Source organism: Pseudophryne corroboree, unplaced genomic scaffold (assembly GCF_028390025.1).
Source record: "Pseudophryne corroboree isolate aPseCor3 unplaced genomic scaffold, aPseCor3.hap2 scaffold_1076, whole genome shotgun sequence".
Taxonomy (NCBI): Eukaryota; Metazoa; Chordata; class Amphibia; order Anura; family Myobatrachidae; genus Pseudophryne; species Pseudophryne corroboree.
This window is the reverse complement of record NW_026967703.1, coordinates 99485-124355: the sequence shown is the minus strand read 5'-3', so window position 1 is coordinate 124355 and position 24871 is coordinate 99485.

Sequence of the window (24871 nt, the reverse complement as noted above, 5' to 3'; positions counted from 1 at the left end):
AAAGCCAAGTCTCTTATTAACACCTTTGTAGGGATGGTTTTTCACCTATTACTAAATTAAACTTGTTTCATTGGAAAGGCAGCAAGATGCATCCTCATTTCAATGTCTACTGAAATAATACAGGTTGACACCAGGAAACATTAACGCCACTGCATCCTTGCTGCTTTCTCATGTGGAAGTCTGTTTAATGTGAAAACAAGGTGATATCTAATTAGCACACAGGTAAGGAATTAAGAAAATCTTTATTTAAGGGTGAAGATGTTTCTCACAAAATCGTTGCCCCAATGCATCATTGAAATTCAAGCTGGAAAGATGATTTTAATATATCACTTGTACATTTTGTATTGCTCTTCTGGTGACAATGTAGTTAGTTTTTGTCAATTACCATTTTAATAATAGGGTAAAGAAAATTAAGTGGATTTTTGAAAGAAAACAATACTGTCAATATACTATTAAAACAAATTAAAATGGTAAAAGTTATTGTACTTTAATTAAAAATAAAAGAGCCAAAATATCAATCCCAGTTTTGGATTACTTTAATTAACAAAAAAAAAAAAGCATACAGCAGAGGATAGTTTCAATCTGCCTACCTCTGGGTTATGAGCCCAGCATGCTTCCATTGCTGTACTCTGCTGCACATGTAAGTGCAAGAGATCCTGAAGCACTCACTCATCATGGGAAAGTACCAATGTGTTTCTTCGTTGGTTGATGGAAGAAACATCTTACAAAAACTCTCCAGATTATTGACTTTTTAAAGTTTTTCTAGGAAACGTTTTAGATGAATGCTTATTAGCCCTTGTCAGTATATACTTTCGCAATGTGTCTCTGTGGTGCAATCAGTTAGTGTGTACGGCTATTAACCAAAAGGTTTGTGGTTCAATCCCACCCAGGTACGTAATTGACCTTGTTATCAGATTTTGGTGATCTTTAAGTAGACAAGTCAAAATTTCAAACCCCCTGTTATGGTGTAGGGTACCTGGCCTTCTCTGATGTAATCAGAGTTAGATTTGATTCAGTGATTTTATAAAAACAGCTAGGAAGCACAATTTAGCAGTGGGTTGCAGAGAAAAAGAAATATGCTGGCAAAAAAATCCATTTGAGTGATTAAACAGCTCTTCATTTTCTGGCTTTATTTTTATGCTAACAAATTTGTTCTCTGAAAAGTGTCCACAAAGCCAAGTCTCTGATTAACACCTTTGTAGGGATGGTTTTTCACCTATTACTAAATTAAACTTGCTTCATTGGAAAGGCAGCAAGATGCATCCTCATTTCAATGTCTACTGACATAATACAGGTTGACACCAGGAAACATTAACGCCACTGCATCCTTGCTGCTTTCTCATGTGGAAGTCTGTTTAATGTGAAAACAGGGTGATATCTAATTAGCACACAGGTAAGGAATTAAGAAAATCTTTATTTAAGGGTGAAGATGTTTCTCACAAAATCGTTGCCCCAATGCATCATTGAAATTCAAGCTGGAAAGATGATTTTAATATATCACTTGTACATTTTGTATTGCTCTTCTGGTGACAATGTAGTTTGTTTTTGTCAATTACCATTTTAATAATAGGGTAAAGAAAATGAAGTGGATTTTTGAAAGAAAACAATACTGTCAATATACTATTAAAACAAATTAAAATGGTAAAAGTTATTGTACTTTAAGTAAAAATAAAAGAGCCAAAATATCAATCCCAGTTTTGGATTACTTTAATTAACAAAAAAAAAATGCATATAGCAGAGGATAGTTTCAATCTGCCTACCTCTGGGTTATGGGCCCAGCATGCTTCCATTGCAGTACTCTGCTGCACATGTAAGTGCAAGAGATCCTGAAGCACTCACTCATCATGGGAAAGTACCAATGTGTTTCTTCGTTGGTTGATGGAAGAAACATTTTACAAAAACTCTCCAGATTATTGACTTTTTAAAGTTTTTCTAGGAAACGTTTTAGATGAATGCTTATTAGCCTTTGTCAGTATGAACTTTTGCAAAGTGTCTCTGTGGCGCAATCAGTTAGTATGTATGGCTATTAACCAAAAGGTTGGTGGTTCAATCCCACCCAGGGACCTAATTGACCTTGTTATCAGATTTTGGTGATCTTTAAGTAGACAAGTCAAATTTCATACCCCCTGTTATGGTGTAGGGTACCTGGCCTTCTCTGATGTAATCAGAGTTAGATTTGATTCAGTGATTTTATAAAAACATCTAGGAAGCACAATTTAGCAGTGGGTTGCAGAGAAAAAGAAATATGCTGGCAAAAAAATCAAATTGCGTGATTAAACAGCTCTTCATTTTCTGGCTTTATTTTTATGCTAACAAATTTGTTCTCTGAAAAGTGTCCACAAAGCCAAGTATCTGATTAACACCTTTGTAGGGATGGTTTTTCACCTATTACTAAATTAAACTTGCTTCATTGGAAAGGCAGCAACATGCATCCTCATTTCAATGTCTACTGAAATAATACAGGTTGACACCAGGAAACATTAACGCCACTGCATCCTTGCTGCTTTCTCATGTGGAAGTCTGTTTAATGTGAAAACAAGGTTATATCTAATTAGCACACAGGTAAGGAATTAAGAAAATCTTTATTTAAGGGTGAAGATGTTTCTCACAAAATCGTTGCCCCAATGCATCATTGAAATTCAAGCTGGAAAGATAATTTTAATATATCACTTGTACATTTTGTATTGCTCTTCTGGTGACAATGTAGTTTGTTTTTGTCAATTACCATTTTAATAATAGGGTAAAGAAAATGAAGTGGATTTTTGAAAGAAAACAATACTGTCAATATACTATTAAAACAAATTAAAATGGTAAAAGTTATTGTACTTTAAGTAAAAATAAAAGAGCCAAAATATCAATCCCAGTTTTGGATTACTTTAATTAACAAACAAAAAAATGCATATAGAGGAGGATAGTTTCAATCTGCCTACCTCTGGGTTATGGGCCCAGCATGCTTCCATTGCTGTACTCTGCTGCACATGTAAGTGCAAGAGATCCTGAAGCACTCACTCATCATGGGAAAGTACCAATGTGTTTCTTCGTTGGTTGATAGAAGAAACATCTTACAAAAACTCTCCAGATTATTGACTTTTTTAAGTTTTTCTAGGAAACGTTTTAGATGAATGCTTATTAGCATTTGTCAGTATGTACTTTTGCAAAGTGTCTCTGTGGCGCAATCAGTTAGTGTATAAGGCTATTAACCAAAAGGTTGGTGGTTCAATCCCACCCAGGGACGTAATTGACCTTGTTATCAGATTTTGGTGATCTTTAAGTAGACAAGTCAAATTTCATACCCCCTGTTATGGTGTAGGGTACCTGGCCTTCTCTGATGTAATCAGAGTTAGATTTGATTCAGTGATTTTATAAAAACAGCTAGGAAGCACAATTTAGCAGTGGGTTGCAGAGAAAAAGAAATATGCTGGCAAAAAAATCCATTTGAGTGATTAAACAGCTCTTCATTTTCTGGCTTTATTTTTATGCTAACAAATTTGTTCTCTGAAAAGTGTCCACAAAGCCAAGTCTCTGATTAACACCTTTGTAGGGATGGTTTTTCACCTATTACTAAATTAAACTTGCTTCATTGGAAAGGCAGCAAGATGCATCCTCATTTCAATGTCTACTGAAATAATACAGGTTGACACCAGGAAACATTAACGCCACTGCATCCTTGCTGCTTTCTCATGTGGAAGTCTGTTTAATGTGAAAACAAGGTGATATCTAATTAGCACACAGGTAAGGAATTAAGAAAATCTTTATTTAAGGGTGAAGATGTTTCTCACAAAATCGTTGCCCCAATGCATCATTGAAATTCAAGCTGGAAAGATGATTTTAATATATCACTTGTACATTTTGTATTGCTCTTCTGGTGACAATGTAGTTTGTTTTTGTCAATTACCATTTTAATAATGGGGTAAAGAAAATGAAGTGGATTTTTGAAAGAAAACAATACTGTCAATATACTATTAAAACAAATTAAAATGGTAAAAGTTATTGTACTTTAAGTAAAAATAAAAGAGCCAAAATATCAATCCCAGTTTTGGATTACTTTAATTAACAAAAAAAAAAATGCATATAGCAGAGGATAGTTTCAATCTGCCTACCTCTGGGTTATGGGCCCAGCATGCTTCCATTGCAGTACTCTGCTGCACATGTAAGTGCAAGAGATCCTGAAGCACTCACTCATCATGGGAAAGTACCAATGTGTTTCTTCGTTGGTTGATGGAAGAAACATTTTACAAAAACTCTCCAGATTATTGACTTTTTAAAGTTTTTCTAGGAAACGTTTTAGATGAATGCTTATTAGCCTTTGTCAGTATGAACTTTTGCAAAGTGTCTCTGTGGCGCAATCAGTTAGTATGTATGGCTATTAACCAAAAGGTTGGTGGTTCAATCCCACCCAGGGACCTAATTGACCTTGTTATCAGATTTTGGTGATCTTTAAGTAGACAAGTCAAATTTCATACCCCCTGTTATGGTGTAGGGTACCTGGCCTTCTCTGATGTAATCAGAGTTAGATTTGATTCAGTGATTTTATAAAAACATCTAGGAAGCACAATTTAGCAGTGGGTTGCAGAGAAAAAGAAATATGCTGGCAAAAAAATCAAATTGCGTGATTAAACAGCTCTTCATTTTCTGGCTTTATTTTTATGCTAACAAATTTGTTCTCTGAAAAGTGTCCACAAAGCCAAGTCTCTGATTAACACCTTTGTAGGGATGGTTTTTCACCTATTACTAAATTAAACTTGCTTCATTGGAAAGGCAGCAACATGCATCCTCATTTCAATGTCTACTGAAATAATACAGGTTGACACCAGGAAACATTAACGCCACTGCATCCTTGCTGCTTTCTCATGTGGAAGTCTGTTTAATGTGAAAACAAGGTTATATCTAATTAGCACACAGGTAAGGAATTAAGAAAATCTTTATTTAAGGGTGAAGATGTTTCTCACAAAATCGTTGCCCCAATGCATCATTGAAATTCAAGCTGGAAAGATAATTTTAATATATCACTTGTACATTTTGTATTGCTCTTCTGGTGACAATGTAGTTTGTTTTTGTCAATTACCATTTTAATAATAGGGTAAAGAAAATGAAGTGGATTTTTGAAAGAAAACAATACTGTCAATATACTATTAAAACAAATTAAAATGGTAAAAGTTATTGTACTTTAAGTAAAAATAAAAGAGCCAAAATATCAATCCCAGTTTTGGATTACTTTAATTAACAAACAAAAAAATGCATATAGAGGAGGATAGTTTCAATCTGCCTACCTCTGGGTTATGGGCCCAGCATGCTTCCATTGCTGTACTCTGCTGCACATGTAAGTGCAAGAGATCCTGAAGCACTCACTCATCATGGGAAAGTACCAATGTGTTTCTTCGTTGGTTGATAGAAGAAACATCTTACAAAAACTCTCCAGATTATTGACTTTTTTAAGTTTTTCTAGGAAACGTTTTAGATGAATGCTTATTAGCATTTGTCAGTATGTACTTTTGCAAAGTGTCTCTGTGGCGCAATCAGTTAGTGTATAAGGCTATTAACCAAAAGGTTGGTGGTTCAATCCCACCCAGGGACGTAATTGACCTTGTTATCAGATTTTGGTGATCTTTAAGTAGACAAGTCAAATTTCATACCCCCTGTTATGGTGTAGGGTACCTGGCCTTCTCTGATGTAATCAGAGTTAGATTTGATTCAGTGATTTTATAAAAACAGCTAGGAAGCACAATTTAGCAGTGGGTTGCAGAGAAAAAGAAATATGCTGGCAAAAAAATCCATTTGAGTGATTAAACAGCTCTTCATTTTCTGGCTTTATTTTTATGCTAACAAATTTGTTCTCTGAAAAGTGTCCACAAAGCCAAGTCTCTGATTAACACCTTTGTAGGGATGGTTTTTCACCTATTACTAAATTAAACTTGCTTCATTGGAAAGGCAGCAAGATGCATCCTCATTTCAATGTCTACTGAAATAATACAGGTTGACACCAGGAAACATTAACGCCACTGCATCCTTGCTGCTTTCTCATGTGGAAGTCTGTTTAATGTGAAAACAAGGTGATATCTAATTAGCACACAGGTAAGGAATTAAGAAAATCTTTATTTAAGGGTGAAGATGTTTCTCACAAAATCGTTGCCCCAATGCATCATTGAAATTCAAGCTGGAAAGATGATTTTAATATATCACTTGTACATTTTGTATTGCTCTTCTGGTGACAATGTAGTTTGTTTTTGTCAATTACCATTTTAATAATGGGGTAAAGAAAATGAAGTGGATTTTTGAAAGAAAACAATACTGTCAATATACTATTAAAACAAATTAAAATGGTAAAAGTTATTGTACTTTAAGTAAAAATAAAAGAGCCAAAATATCAATCCCAGTTTTGGATTACTTTAATTAACAAAAAAAATGCATATAGCAGAGGATAGTTTCAATCTGCCTACCTCTGGGTTATGGGCCCAGCATGCTTCCATTGCAGTACTCTGCTGCACATGTAAGTGCAAGAGATCCTGAAGCACTCACTCATCATGGGAAAGTACCAATGTGTTTCTTCGTTGGTTGATAGAAGAAACATTTTACAAAAACTCTCCAGATTATTGACTTTTTTAAGTTTTTCTAGGAAACGTTTTAGATGAATGCTTATTAGCATTTGTCAGTATGTACTTTTGCAAAGTGTCTCTGTGGCGCAATCAGTTAGTGTATAAGGCTATTAACCAAAAGGTTGGTGGTTCAATCCCACCCAGGGACGTAATTGACCTTGTTATCAGATTTTGGTGATCTTTAAGTAGACAAGTCAAATTTCATACCCCCTGTTATGGTGTAGGGTACCTGGCCTTCTCTGATGTAATCAGAGTTAGATTTGATTCAATGATTTTATAAAAACATCTAGGAAGCACAATTTAGCAGTGGGTTGCAGAGAAAAAGAAATATGCTGGCAAAAAAATCAAATTGCGTGATTAAACAGCTCTTCATTTTCTGGCTTTATTTTTATGCTAACAAATTTGTTCTCTGAAAAGTGTCCACAAAGCCAAGTCTCTGATTAACACCTTTGTAGGGATGGTTTTTCACCTATTATTAAATTAAACTTGCTTCATTGGAAAGGCAGCAAGATGCATCCTCATTTCAATGTCTACTGAAATAATACAGGTTGACACGAGGAAACATTAACGCCACTGCATCCTTGCTGCTTTCTCATGTGGAAGTCTGTTTAATGTGAAAACAAGGTGATATCTAATTAGCACACAGGTAAGGAATTAAGAAAATCTTTATTTAAGGGTGAAGATGTTTCTCACAAAATCGTTGCCCCAATGCATCATTGAAATTCAAGCTGGAAAGATGATTTTAATATATCACTTGTACATTTTGTATTGCTCTTCTGGTGACAATGTAGTTAGTTTTTGTCAATTACCATTTTAATAATAGGGTAAAGAAAATTAAGTGGATTTTTGAAAGAAAACAATACTGTCAATATACTATTAAAACAAATTAAAATGGTAAAAGTTATTGTACTTTAAGTAAAAATAAAAGAGCCAAAATATCAATCCCAGTTTTGGATTACTTTAATTAACAAAAAAAAAAAAGCATACAGCAGAGGATAGTTTCAATATGCCTACCTCTGGGTTATGAGCCCAGCATGCTTCCATTGCTGTACTCTGCTGCACATGTAAGTGCAAGAGATCCTGAAGCACTCACTCATCATGGGAAAGTACCAATGTGTTTCTTCGTTGGTTGATGGAAGAAACATCTTACAAAAACTCTCCAGATTAATGACTTTTTAAAGTTTTTCTAGGAAACGTTTTAGATGAATGCTTATTAGCCCTTGTCAGTATATACTTTTGCAATGTGTCTCTGTGGCGCAATCAGTTAGTGTGTACGGCTATTAACCAAAAGGTTGGTGGTTCAATCCCACCCAGGTACGTAATTGACCTTGTTATCAGATTTTGGTGATCTTTAAGTAGACAAGTCAAAATTTCAAACCCCCTGTTATGGTGTAGGGTACCTGGCCTTCTCTGATGTAATCAGAGTTAGATTTGATTCAGTGATTTTATAAAAAACAGCTAGGAAGCACAATTTAGCAGTGGGTTGCAGAGATAAAAAATATGCTGGCAGAAAAATCCAATCGAGTGATTAAACAGCTCTTCATTTTCTGGCTTTATTTTTATGCTAACAAATTTGTTCTCTGAAAAGTGTCCACAAAGCCAAGTCTCTGATTAACACCTTTGTAAGGATGGTTTTTCACCTATTACTAAATTAAACTTGCTTCATTGGAAAGGCAGCAAGATGCATCCTCATTTCAATGTCTACTGAAATAATACAAGTTGACACCAGGAAACATTAACGCCACTGCTTCCTTGCTGCTTTCTCATGTGGAAGTCTGTTTAATGTGAAAACAAGGTGATATCTAATTAGCACACAGGTAAGGAATTAAGAAAATCTTTATTTAAGGGTGAAGATGTTTCTCACAAATTTGTTGACCCAATGCATCATTGAAATTCAAGCTGGAAAGATGATTTTAATATATCACTTGTACATTTTGTATTGCTCTTCTGGTGACAATGTAGTTTGTTTTTGTCAATTACCATTTTAATAATAGGGTAAAGAAAATGAAGTGGATTTTTGAAAGAAAACAATACTGTCAATATACTATTAAAACAAATTAAAATGGTAAAAGTTATTGTACTTTAAGTAAAAATAAAAGAGACAAAATATAAATCCCAGTTTTGGATTACTTTAATTAACAAAAAAAAATGCATATAGCAGAGGATAGTTTCAATCTGCCTACCTCTGGGTTATGGGCCCAGCATGCTTCCATTGCAGTACTCTGCTGCACATGTAAGTGCAAGAGATCCTTAAGCACTCACTCATCATGGGAAAGTACCAATGTGTTTCTTCGTTGGTTGATGGAAGAAACATCTTACAAAAACTCTCCAGATTATTGACTTTTTAAAGTTTTTCTAGGAAACGTTTTAGATGAATGCTTATTAGCCTTTGTCAGTATGGACTTTTGCGAAGTGTCTCTGTGGCGCAATCAGTTAGTATGTACGGCTATTAACCAAAAGGTTGGTGGTTCAATCCCACCCAGGAACATAATTGACCTTGTTATCAGATTTTGGTGATCTTTAAGTAGACAAGTCAAAATTTCAAACCCCCTGTTATGGTGTAGGGTACCTGGCCTTCTCTGATGTAATCAGAGTTAGATTTTATTCAGTGATTTTATAAAAACAGCTAGGAAGCACAATTTAGCAGTGGGTTGCAGATAAAAAAAATATGCTGGCAAAAAAATACAATTGAGTGATTAAACAGCTCTTCATTTTCTGGCTTTATTTTTATGCTAACAAATTTGTTCTCTGAAAAGTGTCCACAAAGCCAAGTCTCTGATTAACACCTTTGTAGGGATTGTTTTTCACCTATTACTAAATTAAACTTGCTTCATTGGAAAGGCAGCAACATGCATCCTCATTTCAATGTCTACTGAAATAATACAGGTTGACACCAGGAAACATTAACGCCACTGCATCCTTGCTGCTTTCTCATGTGGAAGTCTGTTTAATGTGAAAACAAGGTGATATCTAATTAGCACACAGGTAAGGAATTAAGAAAATCTTTATTTAAGGGTGAAGATGTTTCTCACAAAATCGTTGCCCCAATGCATCATTGAAATTCAAGCTGGAAAGATGATTTTAATATATCACTTGTACATTTTGTATTGCTCTTCTGGTGACAATGTAGTTTGTTTTTGTCAATTACCATTTTAATAATAGGGTAAAGAAAATTAAGTGGATTTTTGAAAGAAAACAATACTGTCAATATACTATTAAAACAAATTAAAATGGTAAAAGTTATTGTACTTTAAGTAAAAATAAAAGAGCAAAAATATCAATCCCAGTTTTGGATTACTTTAATTAACAAAAAAAATGCATATAGCAAAGGATAGTTTCAATCTGCCTATCTCTGGGTTATGGGTCCAGCAAGCTTCCATTGCAGTACTCTGCTGCACATGTAAGTGCAAGAGATCCTGAAGCACTCACTCATCATGGGAAAGTACCAATGTGTTTCTTCATTGGTTGATGGAAGAAACATCTTACAAAAACTCTCCAGATTATTGACTTTTTAAAGTTTTTCTAGGAAACGTTCTTGATGAATGCTTATTAGCCTTTGTCAGTACGTACTTCTTGCAAAGTGTCTCTGTGGTGCAATTGGTTAGTGTGTAAGGTTATTAACCAAAAGGTTGGTGGTTCAATCCCACCCAGGAACGTAATTGACCTTGTGATCAGATTTTGGTGATATTTAAGTAGACAAGTCAAAATTTCAAACCCCCTCTTATTGTGTAGGGTACCTGGCCTTCTCTGATGTAATCAGAGTTAGATTTGATTCAGTGATTTTATAAAAAACAGCTAGGAAGCACAATTTAGCAGTGGGTTGCAGAGAAAAAAAATATGCTGGCAAAAAAATCAAATTGCGTGATTAAACAGCTCTTCATTTTCTGGCTTTATTTTTATGCTAACAAATTTGTTCTCTGAAAAGTGTCCACAAAGCCAAGTCTCTGATTAACACCTTTGTAGGGATGGTTTTTCACCTATTACTAAATTAAACTTGCTTCATTGGAAAGGCAGCAAGATGCATCCTCATTTCAATGTCTACTGAAATAATACAGGTTGACACCAGGAAACATTAACGCCACTGCATCCTTGCTGCTTTCTCATGTGGAAGTCTGTTTAATGTGAAAACAAGGTGATATCTAATTAGCACACAGGTAAGGAATTAAGAAAATCTTTATTTAAGGGTGAAGATGTTTCTCACAAAATCGTTGCCCCAATGCATCATTGAAATTCAAGCTGGAAAGATGATTTTAATATATCACTTGTACATTTTGTATTGCTCTTCTGGTGACAATGTAGTTAGTTTTTGTCAATTACCATTTTAATAATAGGGTAAAGAAAATTAAGTGGATTTTTGAAAGAAAACAATACTGTCAATATACTATTAAAACAAATTAAAATGGTAAAAGTTATTGTACTTTAATTAAAAATAAAAGAGCCAAAATATCAATCCCAGTTTTGGATTACTTTAATTAACAAAAAAAAAAAAAGCATACAGCAGAGGATAGTTTAAATCTGCCTACCTCTGGGTTATGAGCCCAGCATGCTTCCATTGCTGTACTCTGCTGCACATGTAAGTGCAAGAGATCCTGAAGCACTCACTCATCATGGGAAAGTACCAATGTGTTTCTTCGTTGGTTGATGGAAGAAACATCTTACAAAAACTCTCCAGATTATTGACTTTTTAAAGTTTTTCTAGGAAACGTTTTAGATGAATGCTTATTAGCCCTTGTCAGTATATACTTTTGCAATGTGTCTCTGTGGCGCAATCAGTTAGTGTGTACGGCTATTAACCAAAAGGTTTGTGGTTCAATCCCACCCAGGTACGTAATTTACCTTGTTATCAGATTTTGGTGATCTTTAAGTAGACAAGTCAAAATTTCAAACCCCCTGTTATGGTGTAGGGTACCTGGCCTTCTCTGATGTAATCAGAGTTAGATTTGATTCAGTGATTTTATAAAAACAGCTAGGAAGCACAATTTAGCAGTGGGTTGCAGAGAAAAAGAAATATGCTGGCAAAAAAATCCATTTGAGTGATTAAACAGCTCTTCATTTTCTGGCTTTATTTTTATGCTAACAAATTTGTTCTCTGAAAAGTGTCCACAAAGCCAAGTCTCTGATTAACACCTTTGTAGGGATGGTTTTTCACCTATTACTAAATTAAACTTGCTTCATTGGAAAGGCAGCAAGATGCATCCTCATTTCAATGTCTACTGAAATAATACAGGTTGACACCAGGAAACATTAACGCCACTGCATCCTTGCTGCTTTCTCATGTGGAAGTCTGTTTAATATGAAAACAAGGTGATATCTAATTAGCACACAGGTAAGGAATTAAGAAAATCTTTATTTAAGGGTGAAGATGTTTCTCACAAAATCGTTGCCCCAATGCATCATTGAAATTCAAGCTGGAAAGATGATTTTAATATATCACTTGTACATTTTGAATTGCTCTTCTGGTGACAATGTAGTTTGTTTTTGTCAATTACCATTTAAATAATAGGGTAAAGAAAATTAAGTGGATTTTTGAAAGAAAACAATACTGTCAATATACTATTAAAACAAATTAAAATGGTAAAAGTTATTGTACTTTAAGTAAAAATAAAAGAGCCAAAATATCAATCCCAGTTTTGGATTACTTTAATTAACAAACAAAAAAATGCATATAGCAGAGGATAGTTTGAATCTGCCTACCTCTGGGTTATGGGCCCAGCATGCTTCCATTGCTGTACTCTGCTGCAAATGTAAGTGCAAGAGATCCTGAAGCACTCACTCATCATGGGAAAGTACCAATGTGTTTCTTCGTTGGTTGATAGAAGAAACATCTTACAAAAACTCTCCAGATTATTGACTTTTTTAAGTTTTTCTAGGAAACTTTTTAGATGAATGCTTATTAGCCTTTGTCAGTATGTACTTTTGCAAAGTGTCTCTGTGGCGCAATCAGTTAGTGTGTATGGCTATTAACCAAAAGGTTGGTGGTTCAATCCCACCCAGGGACGTAATTGACCTTGTTATCAGATTTTGGTGATCTTTAAGTAGACAAGTCAAATTTCATACCCCCTGTTATGGTGTAGGGTACCTGGCTTTCTCTGATGTAATCAGAGTTAGATTTGATTCAGTGATTTTATAAAAACATCTAGGAAGCACAATTTAGCAATGGGTTGCAGAGAAAAAGAAATATGCTGGCAAAAAAATCAAATTGCGTGATTTAACAGCTCTTAATTTTCTTGCTTTATTTTTATGCTGACAAATTTGTTCTCTGAAAAGTGTCCACAAAGCCAAGTCTCTGATTAACACCTTTGTAGGGATGGTTTTTCACCTATTACTAAATTAAACTTGCTTCATTGGAAAGGCAGCAAGATGCATCCTCATTTCAATGTCTACTGAAATAATACAGGTTGACACCAGGAAACATTAACGCCACTGCATCCTTGCTGCTTTCTCATGTGGAAGTCTGTTTAATGTGAAAACAAGGTGATATCTAATTAGCACACAGGTAAGGAATTACGAAAATCTTTATTTAAGGGTGAAGATGTTTCTCACAAAATTGTTGCCCCAATGCATCATTGAAATTCAAGCTGGAAAGATGATTTTAATATATCACTTGTACATTTTGTATTGCTATTCTGGTGACAATGTAGTTTTTTTTGTCAATTACCATTTTAATAATGGTAAAGAAAATTAAGTGGATTTTTGAAAGAAAACTATACTGTCAATATACTATTAAAACAAATTAAAATGGTAAAAGTTATTGTACTTTAAGTAAAAATAAAAGAGCAAAAATATCAATCCCAGTTTTGATTACTTAAATTAACAAAAAAAATGCATATAGCAAAGGATAGTTTCAATCTGCCTACCTCTGGGTTATGGGTCCAGCATGCTTCCATTGCAGTACTCTGCTGCACATGTAAGTGCAAGAGATCCTGAAGCACTCACTCATCATGGGAAAGTACCAATGTGTTTATTCGTTGGTTGATGGAAGAAACATCTTACAAAAACTCTCCAGATTATTGATTTTTTAATGTTTTTCTAGGAAACGTTCTAGATGTATGCTTATTAGCCTTTGTCAGTATGCACTTTTTGCAAAGTGTCTCTGTGGCGCAATCGGTTAGTGTGTTCGGCTGTTAACCAAAAGGTTGGTGGTTCAATCCCACCGAGGGACGTAATTAAACTTGTAATCAGATTTTGGTGATATTTAAGTAGACAAGTCAAAATTTCAAACCCCCTCTTATGGTGTAGCGTACATGGCCTTCTCTGATGTAATCAGAGTTAGATTTGATTCAGTGATTTTATAAAAAACAGCTAGGAAGCACAATTTAGCAGTGGGTTGCAGAGATAAAAAATATGCTGGCAGAAAAATCCAATCGAGTGATTAAACAGCTCTTCATTTTCTGGCTTTATTTTTATGCTAACAAATTTGTTCTCTGAAAAGTGTCCACAAAGCCAAGTCTCTGATTAACACCTTTGTAAGGATGGTTTTTCACCTATTACTAAATTAAACTTGCTTCATTGGAAAGGCAGCAAGATGCATCCTCATTTCAATGTCTACTGAAATAATACAAGTTGACACCAGGAAACATTAACGCCACTGCTTCCTTGCTGCTTTCTCATGTGGAAGTCTGTTTAATGTGAAAACAAGGTGATATCTAATTAGCACACAGGTAAGGAATTAAGAAAATCTTTATTTAAGGGTGAAGATGTTTCTCACAAATTTGTTGACCCAATGCATCATTGAAATTCAAGCTGGAAAGATGATTTTAATATATCACTTGTACATTTTGTATTGCTCTTCTGGTGACAATGTAGTTTGTTTTTGTCAATTACCATTTTAATAATAGGGTAAAGAAAATGAAGTGGATTTTTGAAAGAAAACAATACTGTCAATATACTATTAAAACAAATTAAAATGGTAAAAGTTATTGTACTTTAAGTAAAAATAAAAGAGACAAAATATAAATCCCAGTTTTGGATTACTTTAATTAACAAAAAAAAATGCATATAGCAGAGGATAGTTTCAATCTGCCTACCTCTGGGTTATGGGCCCAGCATGCTTCCATTGCAGTACTCTGCTGCACATGTAAGTGCAAGAGATCCTGAAGCACTCACTCATCATGGGAAAGTACCAATGTGTTTCTTCGTTGGTTGATGGAAGAAACATCTTACAAAAACTCTCCAGATTATTGACTTTTTAAAGTTTTTCTAGGAAACGTTTTAGATGAATGCTTATTAGCCTTTGTCAGTATGGACTTTTGCGAAGTGTCTCTGTGGCGCAATCAGTTAGTATGTACGGCTATTAACCAAAAGGTTGGTGGTTCAATCCCACCCAGGAACATAATTGACCTTGTTATCAGATTTTGGTGATCTTTAAGTAGACAAGTCAAAATTTCAAACCCCCTGTTATGGTGTAGGGTACCTGGCCTTCTCTGATGTAATCAGAGTTAGATTTTATTCAGTGATTTTATAAAAACAGCTAGGAAGCACAATTTAGCAGTGGGTTGCAGATAAAAAAAAAATGCTGGCAAAAAAATACAATTGAGTGATTAAACAGCTCTTCATTTTCTGGCTTTATTTTTATGCTAACAAATTTGTTCTCTGAAAAGTGTCCACAAAGCCAAGTCTCTGATTAACACCTTTGTAGGGATTGTTTTTCACCTATTACTAAATTAAACTTGCTTCATTGGAAAGGCAGCAACATGCATCCTCATTTCAATGTCTACTGAAATAATACAGGTTGACACCAGGAAACATTAACGCCACTGCATCCTTGCTGCTTTCTCATGTGGAAGTCTGTTTAATGTGAAAACAAGGTGATATCTAATTAGCACACAGGTAAGGAATTAAGAAAATCTTTATTTAAGGGTGAAGATGTTTCTCACAAAATCGTTGCCCCAATGCATCATTGAAATTCAAGCTGGAAAGATGATTTTAATATATCACTTGTACATTTTGTATTGCTCTTCTGGTGACAATGTAGTTTGTTTTTGTCAATTACCATTTTAATAATAGGGTAAAGAAAATTAAGTGGATTTTTGAAAGAAAACAATACTGTCAATATACTATTAAAACAAATTAAAATGGTAAAAGTTATTGTACTTTAAGTAAAAATAAAAGAGCAAAAATATCAATCCCAGTTTTGGATTACTTTAATTAACAAAAAAAATGCATATAGCAAAGGATAGTTTCAATCTGCCTATCTCTGGGTTATGGGCCCAGCAAGCTTCCATTGCAGTACTCTGCTGCACATGTAAGTGCAAGAGATCCTGAAGCACTCACTCATCATGGGAAAGTACCAATGTGTTTCTTCATTGGTTGATGGAAGAAACATCTTACAAAAACTCTCCAGATTATTGACTTTTTAAAGTTTTTCTAGGAAACGTTCTTGATGAATGCTTATTAGCCTTTGTCAGTGTGTACTTCTTGCAAAGTGTCTCTGTGGTGCAATTGGTTAGTGTGTAAGGTTATTAACCAAAAGGTTGGTGGTTCAATCCCACCCAGGAACGTAATTGACCTTGTGATCAGATTTTGGTGATATTTAAGTAGACAAGTCAAAATTTCAAACCCCCTCTTATTGTGTAGGGTACCTGGCCTTCTCTGATGTAATCAGAGTTAGATTTGATTCAGTGATTTTATAAAAACATCTAGGAAGCACAATTTAGCAATGGGTTGCAGAGAAAAAGAAATATGCTGGCAAAAAAATCAAATTGCGTGATTTAACAGCTCTTAATTTTCTTGCTTTATTTTTATGCTGACAAATTTGTTCTCTGAAAAGTGTCCACAAAGCCAAGTCTCTGATTAACACCTTTGTAGGGATGGTTTTTCACCTATTACTAAATTAAACTTGCTTCATTGGAAAGGCAGCAAGATGCATCCTCATTTCAATGTCTACTGAAATAATACAGGTTGACACCAGGAAACATTAACGCCACTGCATCCTTGCTGCTTTCTCATGTGGAAGTCTGTTTAATGTGAAAACAAGGTGATATCTAATTAGCACACAGGTAAGGAATTACGAAAATCTTTATTTAAGGGTGAAGATGTTTCTCACAAAATTGTTGCCCCAATGCATCATTGAAATTCAAGCTGGAAAGATGATTTTAATATATCACTTGTACATTTTGTATTGCTCTTCTGGTGACAATGTAGTTTTTTTTGTCAATTACCATTTTAATAATGGTAAAGAAAATTAAGTGGATTTTTGAAAGAAAACTATACTGTCAATATACTATTAAAACAAATTAAAATGGTAAAAGTTATTGTACTTTAAGTAAAAATAAAAGAGCAAAAATATCAATCCCAGTTTTGATTACTTAAATTAACAAAAAAAATGCATATAGCAAAGGATAGTTTCAATCTGCCTACCTCTGGGTTATGGGTCCAGCATGCTTCCATTGCAGTACTCTGCTGCACATGTAAGTGCAAGAGATCCTGAAGCACTCACTCATCATGGGAAAGTACCAATGTGTTTATTCGTTGGTTGATGGAAGAAACATCTTACAAAAACTCTCCAGATTATTGATTTTTTAATGTTTTTCTAGGAAACGTTCTAGATGTATGCTTATTAGCCTTTGTCAGTATGCACTTTTTGCAAAGTGTCTCTGTGGCGCAATCGGTTAGTGTGTTCGGCTGTTAACCAAAAGGTTGGTGGTTCAATCCCACCGAGGGACGTAATTAAACTTGTAATCAGATTTTGGTGATATTTAAGTAGACAAGTCAAAATTTCAAACCCCCTCTTATGGTGTAGCGTACATGGCCTTCTCTGATGTAATCAGAGTTAGATTTGATTCAGTGATTTTATAAAAAACAGCTAGGAAGCACAATTTAGCAGTGGGTTGCAGAGATAAAAAATATGCTGGCAGAAAAATCCAATCGAGTGATTAAACAGCTCTTCATTTTCTGGCTTTATTTTTATGCTAACAAATTTGTTCTCTGAAAAGTGTCCACAAAGCCAAGTCTCTGATTAACACCTTTGTAAGGATGGTTTTTCACCTATTACTAAATTAAACTTGCTTCATTGGAAAGGCAGCAAGATGCATCCTCATTTCAATGTCTACTGAAATAATACAAGTTGACACCAGGAAACATTAACGCCACTGCTTCCTTGCTGCTTTCTCATGTGGAAGTCTGTTTAATGTGAAAACAAGGTGATATCTAATTAGCACACAGGTAAGGAATTAAGAAAATCTTTATTTAAGGGTGAAGATGTTTCTCACAAATTTGTTGACCCAATGCATCATTGAAATTCAAGCTGGAAAGATGATTTTAATATATCACTTGTACATTTTGTATTGCTCTTCTGGTGACAATGTAGTTTGTTTTTGTCAATTACCATTTTAATAATAGGGTAAAGAAAATGAAGTGGATTTTTGAAAGAAAACAATACTGTCAATATACTATTAAAACAAATTAAAATGGTAAAAGTTATTGTACTTTAAGTAAAAATAAAAGAGACAAAATATAAATCCCAGTTTTGGATTACTTTAATTAACAAAAAAAAATGCATATAGCAGAGGATAGTTTCAATCTGCCTACCTCTGGGTTATGGGCCCAGCATGCTTCCATTGCAGTACTCTGCTGCACATGTAAGTGCAAGAGATCCTGAAGCACTCACTCATCATGGGAAAGTACCAATGTGTTTCTTCGTTGGTTGATGGAAGAAACATCTTACAAAAACTCTCCAGATTATTGACTTTTTAAAGTTTTTCTAGGAAACGTTTTAGATGAATGCTTATTAGCCTTTGTCAGTATGGACTTTTGCGAAGTGTCTCTGTGGCGCAATCAGTTAGTATGTACGGCTATTAACCAAAAGGTTGGTGGTTCAATCCCACCCAGGAACATAATTGACCTTGTTATCAGATTTTGGTGATCTTTAAGTAGACAAGTCAAAATTTCAAACCCCCTGTTATGGTGTAGGGTACCTGGCCTTCTCTGATGTAATCAGAGTTAGATTTTATTCAGTGATTTTATAAAAACAGCTAGGAAGCACAATTTAGCAGTGGGTTGCAGATAAAAAAAATATGCTGGCAAAAAAATACAATTGAGTGATTAAACAGCTCTTCATTTTCTGGCTTTATTTTTATGCTAACAAATTTGTTCTCTGAAAAGTGTCCACAAAGCCAAGTCTCTGATTAACACCTTTGTAGGGATTGTTTTTCACCTATTACTAAATTAAACTTGCTTCATTGGAAAGGCAGCAACATGCATCCTCATTTCAATGTCTACTGAAATAATACAGGTTGACACCAGGAAACATTAACGCCACTGCATCCTTGCTGCTTTCTCATGTGGAAGTCTGTTTAATGTGAAAACAAGGTGATATCTAATTAGCACACAGGTAAGGAATTAAGAAAATCTTTATTTAAGGGTGAAGATGTTTCTCACAAAATCGTTGCCCCAATGCATCATTGAAATTCAAGCTGGAAAGATGATTTTAATATATCACTTGTACATTTTGTATTGCTCTTCTGGTGACAATGTAGTTTGTTTTTGTCAATTACCATTTTAATAATAGGGTAAAGAAAATTAAGTGGATTTTTGAAAGAAAACAATACTGTCAATATACTATTAAAACAAATTAAAATGGTAAAAGTTATTGTACTTTAAGTAAAAATAAAAGAGCAAAAATATCAATCCCAGTTTTGGATTACTTTAATTAACAAAAAAAATGCATATAGCAAAGGATAGTTTCAATCTGCCTATCTCTGGGTTATGGGCCCAGCAAGCTTCCATTGCAGTACTCTGCTGCACATGTAAGTGCAAGAGATCCTGAAGCACTCACTCATCATGGGAAAGTACCAATGTGTTTCTTCATTGGTTGATGGAAGAAACATCTTACAAAAACTCTCCAGATTATTGACTTTTTAAAGTTTTTCTAGGAAACGTTCTTGATGAATGCTTATTAGCCTTTGTCAGTGTGTACTTCTTGCAAAGTGTCTCTGTGGTGCAATTGGTTAGTGTGTAAGGTTATTAACCAAAAGGTTGGTGGTTCAATCCCACCCAGGAACGTAATTGACCTTGTGATCAGATTTTGGTGATATTTAAGTAGACAAGTCAAAATTTCAAACCCCCTCTTATTGTGTAGGGTACCTGGCCTTCTCTGATGTAATCAGAGTTAGATTTGATTCAGTGATTTTATAAAAAAGAGCTAGGAAGCACAATTTAGCTGTGGGTTGCAGAGAAAAAAAATATGCTGGCAAAAAAATCAAATTGCGTGATTAAACAGCTCTTCATTTTCTGGCTTTATTTTTATGCTAACAAATTTGTTCTCTGAAAAGTGTCCACAAAGCCAAGTCTCTGATTAACACCTTTGTAGGGATGGTTTTTCACCTATTACTAAATTAAACTTGCTTCATTGGAAAGGCAGCAAGATGCATCCTCATTTCAATGTCTACTGAAATAATACAGGTTGACACCAGGAAACATTAACGCCACTGCATCCTTGCTGCTTTCTCATGTGGAAGTCTGTTTAATGTGAAAACAAGGTGATATCTAATTAGCACACAGGTAAGGAATTAAGAAAATCTTTATTTAAGGGTGAAGATGTTTCTCACAAAATCGTTGCCCCAATGCATCATTGAAATTCAAGCTGGAAAGATGATTTTAATATATCACTTGTACATTTTGTATTGCTCTTCTGGTGACAATGTAGTTAGTTTTTGTCAATTACCATTTTAATAATAGGGTAAAGAAAATTAAGTGGATTTTTGAAAGAAAACAATACTGTCAATATACTATTAAAACAAATTAAAATGGTAAAAGTTATTGTACTTTAATTAAAAATAAAAGAGCCAAAATATCAATCCCAGTTTTGGATTACTTTAATTAACAAAAAAAAAAAAAGCATACAGCAGAGGATAGTTTCAATCTGCCTACCTCTGGGTAATGAGCCCAGCATGCTTCCATTGCTGTACTCTGCTGCACATGTAAGTGCACGAGATCCTGAAGCACTCACTCATCATGGGAAAGTACCAATGTGTTTCTTCGTTGGTTGATGGAAGAAACATCTTACAAAAACTCTCCAGATTATTGACTTTTTAAAGTTTTTCTAGGAAACGTTTTAGATGAATGCTTATTAGCCCTTGTCAGTATATACTTTCGCAATGTGTCTCTGTGGCGCAATCAGTTAGTGTGTACGGCTATTAACCAAAAGGTTTGTGGTTCAATCCCACCCAGGTACGTAATTTACCTTGTTAGCAGATTTTGGTGATCTTTAAGTAGACAAGTCAAAATTTCAAACCCCCTGTTATGGTGTAGGGTACCTGGCCTTCTCTGATGTAATCAGAGTTAGATTTGATTCAGTGATTTTATAAAAACAGCTAGGAAGCACAATTTAGCAGTGGGTTGCAGAGAAAAAGAAATATGCTGGCAAAAAAATCCATTTGAGTGATTAAACAGCTCTTCATTTTCTGGCTTTATTTTTATGCTAACAAATTTGTTCTCTGAAAAGTGTCCACAAAGCCAAGTCTCTGATTAACACCTTTGTAGGGATGGTTTTTCACCTATTACTAAATTAAACTTGCTTCATTGGAAAGGCAGCAAGATGCATCCTCATTTCAATGTCTACTGAAATAATACAGGTTGACACCAGGAAACATTAACGCCACTGCATCCTTGCTGCTTTCTCATGTGGAAGTCTGTTTAATGTGAAAACAAGGTGATATCTAATTAGCACACAGGTAAGGAATTAAGAAAATCTTTATTTAAGGGTGAACATGTTTCTCACAAAATCATTGCCCCAATGCATCATTGAAATTCAAGCTGGAAAGATGATTTTAATATATCACTTGTACATTTTGTATTGCTCTTCTGGTGACAATGTAGTTTGTTTTTGTCAATTACCATTTTAATAATAGGGTAAAGAAAATTAAGTGGATTTTTGAAAGAAAACAATACTGTCAATATACTATTAAAACAAATTAAAATGGTAAAAGTTATTGTACTTTAAGTAAAAATAAAAGAGCAAAAATATCAATCCCAGTTTTGGATTACTTTAATTAACAAAAAAAATGCATATAGCAAAGGATAGTTTCAATCTGCCTATCTCTGGGTTATGGGCCCAGCATGCGTCCATTGCAGTACTCTGCTGCACATGTAAGTGCAAGAGATCCTGAAGCACTCACTCATCATGGGAAAGTACCAATGTGTTTCTTCATTGGTTGATGGAAGAAACATCTTACAAAAACTCTCCAGATTATTGACTTTTTAAAGTTTTTCTAGGAAACGTTCTTGATGAATGCTTATTAGCCTTTGTCAGTATGGACTTCTTGCAAAGTGTCTCTGTGGTGCAATTGGTTAGTGTGTAAGGTTATCAACCAAAAGGTTGGTAGTTCAATCCCACCCAGGAACGTAATTGACCTTGTGATCAGATTTTGGTGATATTTAAGTAGACAAGTCAAAATTTCAAACCCCCTCTTATTGTGTAGGGTACCTGGCCTTCTCTGATGTAATCAGAGTTAGATTTGATTCAGTGATTTTATAAAAAACAGCTAGGAAGCACAATTTAGCAGTGGGTTGCAGAGAAAAAAAATATGCTGGCAAAAAAATCAAATTGCGTGATTAAACAGCTCTTCATTTTCTGGCTTTATTTTTATGCTAACAAATTTGTTCTCTGAAAAGTGTCCACAAAGCCAAGTCTCTGATTAACACCTTTGAAGGGATGGTTTTTCACCTATTACTAAATTAAACTTGCTTCATTGGAAAAGCAGCAAGATGCATCCTCATTTCAATGTCTACTGACATAATACAGGTTGACACCAGGAAACATTAATGCCACTGCATCCTTGCTGCTTTCTCATGTGGAAGTCTGTTTAATGTGAAAACAGGGTGATATCTAATTAGCACACAGGTAAGGAATTAAGAAAATCTTTATTTAAGGGTGAAGATGTTTCTCACAAAATCGTTGCCCCAATGCATCATTGAAATTCAAGCTGGAAAGATGATTTTAATATATCACTTGTACATTTTGTATTGCTCTTCTGGTGACAATGTAGTTTGTTTTTGTCAATTACCATTTTAATAATAGGGTAAAGAAAATGAAGTGGATTTTTGAAAGAAAACAATACTGTCAATATACTATTAAAACAAATTAAAATGGTAAAAGTTATTGTACTTTAAGTAAAAATAAAAGAGCCAAAATATCAATCCCAGTTTTGGATTACTTTAATTAACAAAAAAAAATGCATATAGCAGACGATAGTTTCAATCTGCCTACCTCTGGGTTATGGGCCCAGCATGCTTCCATTGCAGTACTCTGCTGCACATGTAAGTGCAAGAGATCCTGAAGCACTCACTCATCATGGGAAAGTACCAATGTGTTTCTTCGTTGGTTGATGGAAGAAACATCTTACAAAAACTCTCCAGATTATTGACTTTTTAAAGTTTTTCTAGGAAACGTTTTAGATGAATGCTTATTAGCCTTTGTCAGTATGAACTTTTGCAAAGTGTCTCTGTGGCGCAATCAGTTAGTATGTATGGCTATTAACCAAAAGGTTGGTGGTTCAATCCCACCCAGGGACCTAATTGACCTTGTTATCAGATTTTGGTGATCTTTAAGTAGACAAGTCAAATTTCATACCCCCTGTTATGGTGTAGGGTACCTGGCCTTCTCTGATGTAATCAGAGTTAGATTTGATTCAGTGATTTTATAAAAACATCTAGGAAGCACAATTTAGCAGTGGGTTGCAGAGAAAAAGAAATATGCTGGCAAAAAAATCAAATTGCGTGATTAAACAGCTCTTCATTTTCTGGCTTTATTTTTATGCTAACAAATTTGTTCTCTGAAAAGTGTCCACAAAGCCAAGTCTCTGATTAACACCTTTGTAGGGATGGTTTTTCACCTATTACTAAATTAAACTTGCTTCATTGGAAAGGCAGCAACATGCATCCTCATTTCAATGTCTACTGAAATAATACAGGTTGACACCAGGAAACATTAACGCCACTGCATCCTTGCTGCTTTCTCATGTGGAAGTCTGTTTAATGTGAAAACAGGGTGATATCTAATTAGCACACAGGTAAGGAATTAAGAAAATCTTTATTTAAGGGTGAAGATGTTTCTCACAAAATCGTTGCCCCAATGCATCATTGAAATTCAAGCTGGAAAGATGATTTTAATATATCACTTGTACATTTTGTATTGCTCTTCTGGTGACAATGTAGTTAGTTTTTGTCAATTACCATTTTAATAATAGGGTAAAGAAAATTAAGTGGATTTTTGAAAGAAAACAATACTGTCAATATACTATTAAAACAAATTAAAATGGTAAAAGTTATTGTACTTTAATTAAAAATAAAAGAGCCAAAATATCAATCCCAGTTTTGGATTACTTTAATTAACAAAAAAAAAAAAGCATACAGCAGAGGATAGTTTCAATCTGCCTACCTCTGGGTTATGAGCCCAGCATGCTTCCATTGCTGTACTCTGCTGCACATGTAAGTGCAAGAGATCCTGAAGCACTCACTCATCATGGGAAAGTACCAATGTGTTTCTTCGTTGGTTGATGGAAGAAACATCTTACAAAAACTCTCCAGATTATTGACTTTTTAAAGTTTTTCTAGGAAACGTTTTAGATGAATGCTTATTAGCCCTTGTCAGTATATACTTTCGCAATGTGTCTCTGTGGCGCAATCAGTTAGTGTGTACGGCTATTAACCAAAAGGTTTGTGGTTCAATCCCACCCAGGTACGTAATTGACCTTGTTATCAGATTTTGGTGATCTTTAAGTAGACAAGTCAAAATTTCAAACCCCCTGTTATGGTGTAGGGTACCTGGCCTTCTCTGATGTAATCAGAGTTAGATTTGATTCAGTGATTTTATAAAAACAGCTAGGAAGCACAATTTAGCAGTGGGTTGCAGAGAAAAAGAAATATGCTGGCAAAAAAATCCATTTGAGTGATTAAACAGCTCTTCATTTTCTGGCTTTATTTTTATGCTAACAAATTTGTTCTCTGAAAAGTGTCCACAAAGCCAAGTCTCTGATTAACACCTTTGAAGGGATGGTTTTTCACCTATTACTAAATTAAACTTGCTTCATTGGAAAGGCAGCAAGATGCATCCTCATTTCAATGTCTACTGACATAATACAGGTTGACACCAGGAAACATTAATGCCACTGCATCCTTGCTGCTTTCTCATGTGGAAGTCTGTTTAATGTGAAAACAGGGTGATATCTAATTAGCACACAGGTAAGGAATTAAGAAAATCTTTATTTAAGGGTGAAGATGTTTCTCACAAAATCGTTGCCCCAATGCATCATTGAAATTCAAGCTGGAAAGATGATTTT